At 37.8% G+C, this 15,683-nt stretch overlaps 1 protein-coding gene across 8 annotated transcripts in view; it reads right to left on the minus strand.

Moving 5' to 3' along the window:
• DNM3 (dynamin 3) overlaps nt 1–15,683 on the minus strand; it is a 576,796-nt gene that overhangs the window by 469,043 nt on the left and 92,070 nt on the right. The gene's annotated exons all lie outside the window — the stretch shown is intronic.

Here is a 15,683-nt window from a genome sequence, read left to right on the forward strand (position 1 = left end):
CCGCCCGCGAAGGGGCTTCCTAGTGTGTGGGCACCTTTCCTCCTTCACAGCTCCCTCTCAGAGGTGCAGGTCCCATCCCTATTCTTTTGTCTCTGTTTTTTCTTTTTTCTTTTGCCCTACCCAGGTACGTGGGGAGTTTCTTGCCTTTTGGGAGGTCTGAGGTCTTCTGCCAGCGTTCAGTAGGTGTTCTGTAGGAGTTGTTCCACATGTAGACGTATTTCTGATGTATTTGTGGGGAGGAAGGTGATCTCCACGTCTTACTCCTCTGCCACATTGAAGGTGTGGACTCAGCGGCGGCAGAAGCTCAGCAGGTCCTGGCGTGCACCAGTCGGGTCTCCATCTCCGCATTCCCCAAATGCTCCAGCTGCACGTTCCACCACAGCAATCTACGAGGTCGTCCCCGGTGTGGATCCTGGACCAGGGTGGCTGTGGCTGCAGCAATGGCTGTGGGCATGGGAGGGGCAGTGGTGGGGCTCATCTATTTAAAGCTCAGATAACTGGTAGCATTGAAAGGGCAAGATAGTTTGCCTAAACTTCTAAAACCATAAATAATTATTATAATTGAAGGTGTAAATATGGCATTAATTACAAAGGAAAAGATAACAGCCAAATTTTCGATCTGTAGATAATAGCAACTGTAACAGTCAACTAGGATGTGATGTTTGAAAGAAATACATCTTCAGGAACTAGATGAGTGTGAAGGCACAAATATGTTAGTCCTCTAGATATCCACATATAACACGAATTAAATAAGCAGACCATTTCTTATATTATATGGCAATTTTTACTTAATTGGAATTTGAATGTTTTAAAGCTCTGAAAACCTTCTCTCCAAAAAAAGAACCATTATGTAAATGGCTAGAATCATCAGCCATTTCTTACCAGAAGCCATAATAACAACCTCTCTGAATGAGAGAATAAAACAAAGTAAAAAGTAGAGTGTTTTATTCATATGCTGGCAGTTAAATCAGTGCTATTAATAATGAGAAATAGAAATTATAACTCCCTAAGAGAAAAGAATCATAATTTGAAATACAGAAATGTATTACAGTCCAGTCATACAAAGCCCTTTGCTTTCTATAGCAGCAAAGTAGTAACAAAATAAGTTATCTGGTGATTCACATTGTAAAATAACTCTCTTCAAAATAACCAATAAATTTACTAATCAACCTATTTAAGTTTCATGTACTAAATTTCATGTCATTAAGTTTTCATGGAACATAAACTTCCACTGTATTTTCATCCACTAAAGTTTATACTGGGTAGGATCTCACAAGACCTCAAATTCAACATTCAGTGGAGATGTAGAGGGACCAACTCATTCATTCAAGGAGCATTTAAACAAATGCCTACCATTTTACTGGAGCTACACTTAGGTGCTTGGTATACAAATATAGTGGCTTCTGCCCTCAAGAAGTTCACTGATTACCAGATAAGAGAGTCAGACAAACACTAAGTTACAGAACAATGTGATCAGTATTGTTAGAGTAGCCTCTGTAAGTGCTACGGCACATAAGGAAAAGCAAAAATAATTAAGGGAAGGATGATGTTATAGAAGGGTGATAGAAGAGGTGGCATCAGAGCTGAAGCTTACCAGGAAACAAAAGTGCATCAGAAAGAGAGGGTGACAGAAGGAATTCCAGTCAGAAAGAACAGCCTGAGAAATGCTGTGCTCACTGTTGCTAAAATAGAGGATTGACTGAACAACACAGAAGAAAACGAGACTGGAAAGATAGAAACAAACTCTGAAGGCTTTGGGAAGAACTATCGATATCCAGGAACCTAAGCAACCCTAAATAATCTATTTATATTTTAGGTAAAACAATTGTCCACTGCCTTGTCAACACCTCTATCACTTGAACTTGTATTGCTGCAGTCTTCAAGATTCTTAAAATGTTTTTTTTTCATGAATTATATTTCCCTGCTCAGAAATTTACAATGGCTTTCTGTCTTTAACCACAAAATTCCGAACTCCTCTATCAAGTTTTCAGTGTTCTCCCTAACCTGGCCTCACCCTGCCAAGTCAGGCTCATTACCATCATGAAAGGAGAGGTCTGCTCACTGACTCCTGTGTAACCCACCCTCAAGACCTAATTTTAATTCTGCCTCTCCCCAGCTTACCCTCCATTTGTCACATCAGATCACAGCACCTTCTCTAATGACTCAAACTAGTTTGAACTCCTTTTGCATTGAGAGTCACAACCGCACAGCTTATCACTGAATTGTCAATTCTGCCCTGTGTCTCCCCACTACAGAAGCTATGGCTTTACTTGAATCATATGTCCATGAGGCCTTGCAAGTACTGGGAAAACTGTACAAGAATTATGTGGTGATGTATCAAACAAACAAAAGTTCTAGTTGACATGGGGAGCAGAGAACATATTTTTTAATCTTTTAAATGAGTATGGAAATCTTGATTTTTGTATACTAACTTTCAGAGGACATCAATATTTTGATTATTTTAATGTCCTCTTTCCAGTTAGTCATCACTGCCATTACCATCCAAATCATCTCTATATGGTACAACACAGTATATGAGAAAGAAAAGACACTTTCTGAGTGAAAAATGCACAACCTAGCAATGAAAGAGAGAATACATTGGGAAACTACTGCTTAGAAATTCACAATGTCAGCTTATAGTACTATGCTTTGAACACCACATATATTTCAAAGAACAGAACACTAAAGACCACAGTGCTATGCACTGACCAAGGTCACACAATAAATCAGCAATACATTTTCTTACACCAAGTTTTGCTGCCTTAGCAGAAAATCTGCCTCTTCAGAAATATGATTATTCAGAAGCACATTTCTTTAAAAATAAATTAAAACTTCAGAGAATCAGAATGCTTTTGCCAAATATAAGCACACTTCAGGAACAGAAATGCCAACAGATGACAAATAAGGCTTTTATAATGCAAAGCATTGCATGTAAAATATTTCCAGGTTTGGTTTCTATTTCGGTACTTCACAACTTATAACCAAGTAGGCACCAAGTCCTACATTCATCAAAAGAGGTAGAGATACAAATATTTGCCTGCCTTGAGGTCAAAATGTGAGTTCCATCAAAGTAGCTATCATGTTTTAAGTGAAAAAAACAAAACAAAAACAAGAAAGAAGATCAATCACCAGGATCATTACAACCAATAAAGCAACCACCAAGTCTCATTGTTTGAACTAAGGACTCAGCAAATATAGGACTAGTAGAGTTTACAATACCTTAAAGAAAATTTAACCTTAGGAAAGTATGTATGTGATTAGCCATATTGTGTTATTACCTAACATTTCTGGGAAACAGTGCGTAGAAACCAAACCATGAGTAGGATGGCATGGCATACCCTCCGTCCCCCATCCCCCAAATAAGCAGCAGTTTCTGTATATGACTAAGCCACAGATTGAGAGCAATTGGGTAGATGGACATATAATATTTTTTAACAACTTTACTGAGGTATAATTGATATACAATTGTATTAGTCAAGGTTCTCCAGAGAAACAGAACCAGTAGGATACAGATACATAGAAAGAGATTCATTATGAGTGATTGGCTCACACAATTATGTAGGCTGCAAAGACCCATCTGCAAGCTGGAGGCCAGGAAAGCTGGTAGTTTAGTTGCAGTGCAAGCCCAAAGGCCTGAGAAATTCGGGGAAAGGGGGAATTCCCATCCACATTGGTGAGGGTGATTTTCTTTAGTCAGTTTATCAGTTCAAAAGCTAATCTTCTCTCTTCAGGAGACACTCTCAGACACACCCAGAAATAATGTTTTACCAGCTATCTAGGCATCCCTTAGCCCAGTAAGGATGACATAAAATTAACAATCACAACAATAAACCACATATATTTACATTATACAATTCGATGTTCTGACACATGTATACGCCTATGAAACATCAGTATAATCAAGATAAAGAACATATCCATCTCCCCCCAAATTTCCTCATTGTAATCCCTTCCTTCGGCCCACCTTCCCCCCAAAACCACTGCTGTGCTTTCTGTCACTATAGATTAGTCTCCATTTTCTAGAATTGTAGAATCATATAATACATACTATTTTGGTCTGGCTTTTTTCACTCTGCATAATTATTTTGAGATTCATCCATGTTGCTGAGTGTATCCATTGTTTATTCCCTTTTATTGCTGAGTTGTATCCCATTGTATGGACATTCCACAATTTGTTTATCCATTCACCTGTTGATGAACCCAACTTGGATTGTTTCCATTTTGGGGCTATTTGTGTACAAGTCAAAAGACAAATGCATCAGTTTCTCTTGAGTAAATACTTAAGAGTGGATTGGCTGATCATACAGGTAGGTGTGTTTAACTTTTAAAGAAAGTGCCAAACTGTTTTCCAAAGTGGTTGCACCATTTTACATTAGATACCAACAGAGCATGAGGGTTCCAATTCTTTACATGCTAGTCAACACTTTGTATGGCCAGTCTTTTTAATTTTAGACATTCTAATAGGTGTCTAAAATAGTGATACCTCCATCTGGTTTTAATTTCCATTTCCCTAGTGACTAATGATGTTGAGCATCTTTTCATGTGCTTATTTGCCACCCCTCGCTATGCTTTCACTGGCAGTTCCACTCTCACCACCCCACCCTTGGTAAATTACTGGTCTTTGTCGCTGGATGGAGAACCATATCTAACATTTCTATTCACAAATTTAGCTAAAACTAGGAGCAAATATTGATAGGATAATGTTCTTCCATTACTGGTACAATTAGTAATATCTTACAATATTTAAAATATATTCTACAGGGCTTCCCTGGTGGCGCAGTGGTTGAGAGTCCGCCTGCCGATGCAGGGGACATGGGTTCGTGCCCTGGTCCGGGAAGATCCCACGTGCCACGAAGCGGCTAGGCCCGTGAGCCACGGCCGCTGAGCCTGCGCTCCACAACGGGAGAGGCCACAACAGTGAGAGGCCCGCGTACCGCAAAAAAAAAAAAATATATATATATATATATATATATATATATATATATATATTCATTCTACAACTTCCCATATTAATATCATTTTATAAATGCAGCAGGTATTTATTTCATGAAATAGTAGATTCTTGAGATTTCTCTTTAATTACAAAAATAATATGATTTTTTAGTAACTTTGATGCTTTTCTCTTTTGAAAATAAAATAAGAATATTCTCTTTAATACAAAAAAACAGATAAAATCTAAGTGAGGTAGTTATATTTTCACTTCCTAACCAATATGCCTAAACAAATTACATAATTGAGGAAGTCACATAATACTGCATTTTTTCAGAGCTCTTGAATGCTTGAATACTAGGAAGCAGAATAGTTTTCATAATTTAGTTGTAGTTTACAAATCTTGACCTTAGTACTTCCTCTATCTGGATTCTGTTTTAACCACAAGAGTTGCTTATAGTGTTTTGGTCGGATTATCATTTAGGAATTTGGCTCCTTCAGGAAACTCATCTTTTTTAGGTTGTATGTCAACAGGAGTTCCAGCAGAACCAGTAACATGTAGTAGCTGTTTTCCTTGGCAGCACTTCTTTCAATTCCCCATGTTATCAGAGAAGAGCTGCCTTCCTTTTTCTAAAAGTAATCAGATCAATGAGAAGCTCATTCAGATGTGAGCTTATATATATATATATTTTTTTCATCTTGGCGTTGGTCATTTGACAGTCTATCATATTACCCTTCCATGCCCAAACACCCAGAACTCTAAAAAACAAAACTGACGGTTTACCTTAGGCACTCAAATAAAGAAATAAGAGTTCTTAACCCAGCTCATTCTTAAAACATCTCAGTATTTACTTCTCCTACTTTCCTTATCCATTATAAATTAGGGGCTTGATTAAAAATTTAGTGACACTACTTAAGTTGTCAGGGCTGAAACATTTTACCAATAAAAATGTATGTCTGTATAATGTGTTAACACTTTTCCAAGTATTTTCAAATAAGCTATTTTACTTCTCTGAAATGTTGTATTTGTTTCATCACCTGTCAAGCATATTAAAATACTGTCTGTTCACTACAAGTGTAATGTTTTAAAGATTAGAAATAATTTATAAAGCACTCCTAACTAAGTGAAGATGGAATTACCTTAAGGTGCTAAACTTGGGGAGAAGCACAGCTACAGCCACCTAACTGGTGTGGTTTTAAGAGCCTGAAAAAGCCCCTATAGATTAAAAACAAACAAACAAAAACCCTTCCCCCCTTCCCAACAGAAAATCCTGCTGGTAGAGATTAATTTCTATAATGTAAGGCTTCTCATTTTTTTCTGTTAAAATGCAAAGACCTTTGGGATATTAACACTTTAAACTGTATCAGTTACTTGTATCTGAGCAGTAAGTGAACTTATCAGATGCTCTTGGAAAGGCTTTCCAGGTGCTAATAGGATTTGAAACCTCAGGGATTTGGGAGAGATGAGATAACATAAGGAGTAAAAATGAATGTAGATATGGCAGGTTGGAGCCAAAGGAAACAAATTTAATTTGCTTAAGTACTTTATTATTTTATCTTATATAAAATTTGAAATTCTACATAAACAGTAAGGAAAGTAATTATTATTAATATACCTAAAATTATTATTGATAAAACTTCTAAAGTCAAATAAAAAAGCTCCAGTATTTGCTATGAAAAACTGATTTTTCTCAGCCTGTTATAATGAAATTAAAAACACTTAAGCTATGAGTAGTACTTTTTAAAAATATCCAGGCCCAGTCAAATTAGAAACCTTGATGGATAATGCACACCCCTTTCCCCAACATACACATACACAAAACTTGCCATAGGATATTAACCTAAGGACAGTATAGCAGACACACACACAAAAGTCCTACCAACTACAACTCTTGAGCTGAGAATAAGGCTGGAGGCATAAAGGGAAGAAATGAAGCCTCAATCCAAATGCAGCCCCCTGATCCACACACCCCAAGAACTACAAACCCCACCTGTCTACCACTATGCCACCATCAGAGTAACAGGTATCTACTCCCTGTTCCTCTTGTCTCACTTCGATAGATGTCACTGCATGGTAATCCCACCACTGCTACCAACTGAAATGGACATGTAATGGATAGTTCACCAAACTGCACAGTATTCATATTCACTCACACATTTGTCACAAGTTCACAATTACCTTATTATCTAGCCAACAAGTCAGCATGGAAAGGATGCTTATCAATCAACATTAGTTTAGCATAGTGCCCCTAATCTCCCTCAAGCCTGTGGAAATACACGGGTGGGAACCCCAGGTATCAACAGCCTACACAAGATGGCCCTTAAGTAAGGGGCTATTCACTTGCTTGCTCATCTCTCTAATAATCTCTTTTTTGGTTAGTTAGCTAAAGGTATTTAGTTAAAATAATTTAATTTTAACTTAAAATTATAGATGTGCACCACACATTTATGTAATGTGTTTAAACAACTACCCTTGTGAGGTTCTTAGTCTCGGTATCATCTAACATTTAATTCCCACTATAGTTAGAATAATTGAAGCAAGGCCACCTGTTTTAGGTAGATGTGTAATCCTTAGAGCAAGGAGAGGCCTCATGAGCTAATTTAGCTTCCCTACTAGTCATGCCCTTATTCCTTAGGAGACCAACTTTGGGATCGTCTTTTCAACAGCCAAGAGCTGATAAAGTAAGTACCAATAAATAGTCCTGATGATATTCTACTAAGATTGACCTCTCCCCTGACAAACACAGCCATATTAGTGGTAACCATCTGCAGAGTCTAATGGAGGTAAATTTTAAGGTGATGTTCTAAACATGACAACTATAAATCCAAGTCCTTTCTCAATTCAAAGCCCTTGCTAACACATCTACCTTGCAGCCCGGTAAAAATTCCCTTTGTTACATAAAAATATATGGATTATACATCCTTATAAATAGCTCAGAGGCATCATCAAGATTCTAGCAAAGCTGATGTTTTTAACTTGGGAGAAAATGCCTCACTCATTTGATATTCTGTATTTCTTTGGTAGCTTCCATAATTGGGAGACATATTACAACAACAACAAAAAAAAGAGGACAGGTGAAATAAACAGTTTGAGGTAAACTCTTTATCTGGGAGGTATAATTGTAAGATTTTCTTCATGACCTCAGAGCCATAAACCAATGCCCAAAAATAACCCTGGCAATGTTTTCATAAGCAGTGAAAACCAATGTGATCTCAGTGTTGATCAGTGTTAACAAGCAGGGTTAATGGTTAACTGAATCTCACCTCCTCTTCCAGCCATGATAGAGTATCAGGATTCAGATTTACTCTCCCACCTTAAACAATTAGAAAATATGATCAAATATATGAAAGAACAATGTTCAGACATTGGACAACAGGCAATCAAGACAGTAATTCCTGAGAGAAGGGAAATCAACAAGGTGAATGCTTCAGTTGTTCCAGGGTATTGCCTGGAGACCACAGCACAGAGAGGAAGAACCCAAACAGACTTCAATGGTCTCACTAAGATAAAAAGACAAAACTCAGAGTTCAAGGAGGCCAAGGCAGCTAGAATTTTGTGCAGTGAAATACTGATGAGAAGGGGGCTAAACAGAGAGAATGTTCCAGAGACCCTTAGAGGAGTCCCCCAAGTACCAATCAGTGAACACATGTAAGGACAGTACCTAGGCTGGAGGAAAGAACCACTAGAAAGGAGTAGAAGGAATGATATCCAGAGCTCACAAAATGCATGGAGTAGTTGGTGTTCCAATGAGCGAGAGTGGAAATGCCTACTAATATCTGGGCTTCAAATAGAGTCAATAATGAGGTCAAGTTTACCCTTCACTAAAGGCTGCTCTGAAGCCATCCTAACAAATTTTAAAAGTAAGCCTCAAGAAGATCAAATGGATACCTGTTAACTGCACAAGAGAACAAAGTCCAAAATTACTAAAACAATATCCAGCACAACATGAAATTCACAATGTCCAATATCTAGTCAAGATTACCAAGCATGAACAAAGCAGGAAAATATGATGCATAACCAGGATAAAATTCAATCAAGAGGAACAGAAACAAATTACAAAGAGGTATTCCATATGTTCAAGAAGAGTGAAGAAACCATGAAGTTGATGCGGAGAGAAATGGACAATATTTTTAAGAGCTTCTAAAGATGAAAAACACAATAACTCAAATGAAAAATACACTGGAAAAGTTTAATAGCAGACTATTACACCGCCAACTCCCATTGTTCCCAATCTTATCCCCTTGTTTCAGAGCAAAATGAAAATGAAAATTATTTTAGAAATGTACTTTTTAGTAGTTTTTTTTTTTTTTTTTTTGCGGTACGCGGGCCTCTCACCACTGTGGCCTCTCCTGTTGCGGAGCACAGGCTCCGGACGCACAGGCTCAGTGGCCACGGCCCACGGGCCCAGCCGCTCCGCGGCATGTGGGATCTTCCCGGACCGGTGCACGAACCCGCGTCCCCTGCATCGGCAGGCGGACTCCCAACCACTGCACCACCAGGGAAGCCCTTTTTAGTAGTTTTTAAACATGAAAAAAAAAAAAACCTCTTAGGCCACCAATCCAACTTCTACCAGTTCATTCTCTTTGCTTCTACTGTCTACTCCCTGTACTCCTCCATTGTTGAATAAATATATACCATGAATTTTAAACCTTTGAAATAGCCTCTCATAATTACTAAGATCTTTAAGAAATTGACTTTAATAATAAAGTATGGGTTGAAAAAATTCATTTTCCGAAATCCTCCTTTATGAAACATTTGAATTTGTCCCCTTACCAAATTTTAACACTTTTTCTAATGCTTAATTCTTCTATTTCTGAACTGTTTATCTTTCATCCATATATCTCTGCTGCATATTATCTATTTAATAAATTCTTACCTAAATAAAACCCTATGAACCAAAAAATGCAAATAATTGGATTTTTTTTCCAATTTTGCATCATCCTTTTTGAAAAAGAAGACTCAATAGGGCTTCCCTGGTGGCACAGTGGTTAAGAATCCGCTTGCCAATGCAGGGGATACGGGTTCAAGCCCTGGTCTGGGAAGATCCCACATGCCGCGGAGCAACTAAGCCCGTGCACCACAACTACTGAGCCTGTGCTCTAGAGCCTGCGAGCCACTACTGAGCCCATGTGCCACAACTACTGAAGCCCACACGCCACAACTACTGAAGCCCACGCACCTAGAGCCCGTGCTCCACAGCAAGAGAAGCCACCTCAACAAGAAGCCCACTCACAACAACAAAGAGTAGCTCCCGCTCGCCACAACTAGAGAAAGCCCGTGCAGCAATGAAGACCCAACCCAGCCAAAAAAAAAAAAAAAACTAAAGTGAGAAAGACAATTCCATCCACTGTATTACTTATACAGAGATTTAAAAATCAGTTTCTTTAAATAGTAATCAAGATAAGAATAACAGGAAAACAATTGAAGAAACATCGTATGCAGGACACAAACTGGCAACTTCTGTGTGGCACACTGTGGCCATCAAAATCTGTTTAATGAACACATGAATGAATGAATAACTGCAAAAACATGAAGATAAAAATTTACAAAACAAATACACTTTGGGGAAAACAATGAGAAAAAATTCCACCAGACCTGCAGGAGATTGTTAAAATTAAACTAACACCATTAATTGAAAAGTACTTAATGTGAATTTAGTTCATTCTGCAAAACAAACACCTTCAGTTAGTACAAAAGCATCTTATAAACCAGCAGAGTAGTTCAACTATGATCTGTTCCTATGCTGTTCAGACAACAGAACAACCAGTCTCTTCCAGTTGGAGACCATACCATTCAACAGTAGCAGGGTCAAGTGACTACTGAAGTCAGTGTTACACCAAGAGGAGGATGCAGGCTGTGGCAGCAGGAAGGGTAAAACAGCCCCACAGAGAAGGAGAAGGCAGAGAAAATGCATTCTAAACTACTTGACTCATCTAACAAATGCAAATACAGAGGACATCCTTGATCTAAGATTACTATCGTTAGAAGCCCAAAGGGAAAAAATGAGAGCGGGAAGGGGCGGATAAGTAATAATTATTAGTTGGCTATAGCCATGGTCATGATGTAAAACAAGTCTATTTGTTTTCTTTCTATTAAAAAAAATCAGGGGTTTCCCTGGTGGCGCAGTGGTTGAGAGTCCGTCTGCCGATGCAGAGGACACGGGTTCGTGCCCCGGTCTGGGAAGATCCCACATGCCGCGGAGCGGCTGGGCCCGTGAGCCATGGCCGCTGAGCCTGCGCGTCCGGAGCCTGTGCTCTGCAAGGGGAGAGGCCACAACAGTGAGAGGCCCGAGAACCGCAAAAATAAATAAATAAATAAATAAAAATCATACCTCCTCCTCTCAGATTTAAACAGCTATTAACAACTCTACAGATTACCTTTTGGTCCTCTTCAATATCAATTACTTCAAGAAAACCCATTTTTTTAAAAATGGGAGCAAGGAGAGGAATAAAAAGAGAGAAAAGCCCCAAAATTAGGAAACCTGATGTCTCTCTCTTCTATCTAAACACTTTAAGCAGACATAAGCCTAGAGTAAATATTAAATGGACCAAAAGAGTCTAAGGTTAGAGGACTATAATTTTTGGTTTGGAAACTCAAGGCATATAAAAGCCTCAAAACGTTCTCTCTAAAATAGAATAGAGACCTAAAAAACAACAAATTATTGCCAACTCAAAAGTCATCTTAGAGGCTTCCCTGATGGCGCAGTGGTTGAGAGTCCGCCTGCCGATGCAGGGGACACGGGTTCGTGCCCCGGTCTGGGAAGATCCCACATGCCGCGGAGCAGCTGGGCCCGTGAGCCGTGGCTGCTGGGCCTGCGCGTCCAGAGCCTGTGCTCCACAACGGGAGAGGCCACAACAGTGAGAGGCCCACGTATCACAAAAAAAATTAAAAAATAAAAAAAAACTACAATGAGGTATCACCTCACACTGGTCAGAATGGCCATCATCAAAAATCTACAAACAATAAATTCTGGAGAGGGTGTGGAGAAAAGGGAACCCTCCACTGTTGGTGGGAATGTAAATTGACACAGCCACTATGGAGAACAGTACGGAGGTTCCTTAAAAAACTAAAAATAGAACTACCATACGACCCAGCAATCCCACTACTGGGCATATACCCTGAGAAAACCATAATTCAAGAAGAATCATGTACCACAATGTTCATTCCAGCTCTACTTAGAATAACCAGGACATGGAAGCAACCTAAGTGTCCATCGACAGATGAATGGATAAAGAAGATGTGGCACATATATACAATGGAATATTACTCAGCTATAAAAATAAACGAAATTGAGTTATTTGTGGTGAGGTGGATGGACCTAGAGTCTGTCATACAGAGTGAAGTAAGTCAGAAAGAGAAAAACAAATACCGTATACTAACACCTATATATGGAATCAAAAAAAAAAAAAAGGGTTTTGAACAACCTCGGGGCAGGACAGGAATAAAGACACAGACATAGAGAATGGACTTGAGGACACAGGTAAAGGGAAGGGTAAGCTGGGACGACATGAGAGAGTGACATGGACATATATACACTACCAAATGTAAAATAGATAGCTAGTGGGAAGCAGCCTCATAGCACAGGGAGATCACCTCTGTGCCTTGTGACCACCTAGAGGGGTGGGATAGGGCAGGTGGGAGGGAGACGCAAGAGGGAGGAGATATGGGGATATGTGTATACATATAGCTGATCTACTTTGTTATACAGCAGAAACTAACACAACATTGTAAAGCAATTTTACTCCAATAATTATGTTAAAAAAAAAAAAAAAAAAGCTCCCAAACTGGGAACGCCTAAAAGGTAGAAGAAGCCTGTATCAGTTTTAGGCAAATAAAATTTTGTTATTCAAACTCTTCAAATTAAAAAAAATAATAAAAATTATAAATAAATAGATAGATAATGGGGGGGAGGACTATAGCCCTGATAGATAGATATTAAAGCAAATTATAAACCTGTTAAAAGTAAAACACTGTAGGGACTTCCCTGGCAGTCCAGTGGTTAAGACTTTGTGCTTCCACTGCAGGAGGTGCGAGTCAGGGAACTAAGATCCCATATGCCGCATGGCACAACACTATAGTTTTGGCACATTAAAATAAAAAAGATATTCAGAAATACATTGCACTAAGAGTGGAATATAAGATAAAGGAGACTGGGGAAAGAATTATTTCTTCATACATGAAAATAAATTTCAGAACTAAATGCTAAAAAATTTAAAAAGTATGGAAAGGAAAAAACGGTGCTAAATATTTACTTTTTGTTAAATGTAAATGTATAGATTTTATAACCAAAAAGAGTAAACCTTCTATATATTAAAAATGATATAACCAGACTATAAATCACCAGAAAGTTAGAGACTTTGTCCTAGTCACTGCTATAACTCCAGAGCTTCAAATAGTATCTGATACATTGTAGATTTGTAAGCAATTTACTTTTTCCAAATGACATCATTCAAGTCCATTCCTTTGGATCAAACTTCGATTTTTCTACATTAGAAATGGTTTAAAATGTCTACAATTTCTACTCAAAAAGTGAGCTGAATTGTGATAAGGATTGCATTGACTCAATCAATTTGGGAAGTATTGCCATCTTACATTAAGTCTTCCAATCAGTGAATATGGGATGTTTTTCAAATTATCTAATTAATAGTTTGTAGTTTTCATAGTATAAGTTTTTCTCTTCTTGTTAAATTTATTCCTAAGTAGTGTATTCTTTATGATGCTATTGTAAATAGAATTGTTTTCTTACTGCAAGTTTTTGATTGCACATTGCAAGTGTATAAAATTACAATTGATTTTTGTATCTTTATCTGGTATCCTGTAAACTTGTGGAGCTCATTTATTAGTTCTAATAGTTGTTTAGTGACTTCCTTAGGAACTTTTATGTACTCGATCATGTCATCTGCAAATAGAGATAATTTTACTCTATCCTCTCCAATATGGATGTCTTTTATTTTTTTCTACTGCCCAACTGAGCTGGCTAGAACCTCTAGTACAACACTGAATAGAAGTGACAGCAGTGGACATCCTTGTCTCATTCCCAATATTAGAGGGAAAGCATTCTGTCTTTCACCATTAAGTATGATGTTAGCTGTGAGTTTTTCATACATGTCCTTTATTAAGTTGAGGAAGTGCCCTTCTATTCCTAGTTTGCTGAGTGTTTCATGATGGAGTATGGGATTTTCTTAAATGCTCATTCTAAGTCTACTGAGACAATCCTGTGATTTTTGTTTTCATTCTGTTGATATGATACATTACTTGATTTTCAGATATTAAATCAATCTTGCATTCCTAGGATAAAACAAGCTGATTCTCAAATTCACATAGAATTTTAAAGGACTCAGGATAGCCAAAACAACCTTGAAAAGGAAGAACAAAGTAGAAAAACTCATACTTCTGAATTTCAAAACTAAGTACAAAGCAAGGGTAATTAAGAGAGTATGGTACAGGCACAAATACAGAGATATAGAACAACTGAATAGACTTGGGAGTCCAGAAATAAACCCATATATCTATGGCCAATTGATTTTCAATAAAGGTGCCAAAAAACATACAGTGGAGAAAGAATAGTCTTTTCTAAAAATGGTGCTGGGACAATTGGATATACACACGCAAAAAATGAAGTTGAACTCTTACTTTGTACCACTTATAAAAATTAACTCAAAATGGATCAAAGGCCTAAATGTAAAATCAAAACTGTAAAATTATTATAAGAAAACATAAGGGTAAACCTCCATGACCTTGTTTTTGCAAATTATGAGGCATGAACTTTACAAGTGCTTCAGTCCTAAGCATTCAAAGAAATTGTTAGGAAAAGTAGTAAAATCCTCAAAAAGCAATAGGCAAAGATAAAAGAAAACAGCCAATTCACAAAAGAAGAAATACAAATACCAAATAAACACACAAAAAAAATTCCACATCACCAGTTATTGAGAAACAAAAATGAAAACAAAGCTCATTTGCCTATCAAATTACCATGGTGTTAAGGAGAGGGCCAAAAACAGCATATTAGATATAGATCCAGATATGGATATAAACATAGATATAGTTACACATACGCTATACATATTGATAAATGGAATATTGCCCGCCATATCAGTAAACAAAGGATGTCACTGTTATCAGTGATTGCAGCCACCACAGGAAGGTGAGCTGGTGAGCCCTGAGGAAACTCAGGATGTGAAAACACAAGATACTGACCCCAGATAGCTGAGGTGCATATCAAAGAAATGATTTCACTGAGCCCAGACTCTTGCATCTTCCCAGTCTCAGAAAAGTGATAAATTCCTTGAGATATCTAGTTTTCTTTTATTAACAGTAATCTTTTGTTCCTACTACCTGCCCTTTGTTGCAAAACTCCTATATATCCTAGCTCCCCCGTTGCCTCCTGAGAGCAGGTCTTTCAGGGTTACTTGAGATGCTGCCTCCTGGGCTTTAAATCCTAAAAATTCCCACCAAATAAAACACAACTCTCAACTTCTAGGTTGCACTTTTTTTTTTCAGTAGACAATATGCATACAGGTGTTAGATGGATGTTAAATTACTTTAAAAAAATTCCCAGACACACACACACACACACACGCAGGAAGGAAGGAAGTATACCAAAGGGGTATTAGTGGTTATGCCACACTGTAAAATTATAAATATATTACAATGAGACATGAGATTTTCCATTTAATGTAATAAATTTAAAAAACAATGAAGAAGAGGGCATTTTGGAGGTAAATATAGGCAGCTACCCATAGCAGAGTGATCA

Source organism: Mesoplodon densirostris, chromosome 2 (assembly GCF_025265405.1).
Source record: "Mesoplodon densirostris isolate mMesDen1 chromosome 2, mMesDen1 primary haplotype, whole genome shotgun sequence".
NCBI classification, from domain to species: Eukaryota; Metazoa; Chordata; class Mammalia; order Artiodactyla; family Ziphiidae; genus Mesoplodon; species Mesoplodon densirostris.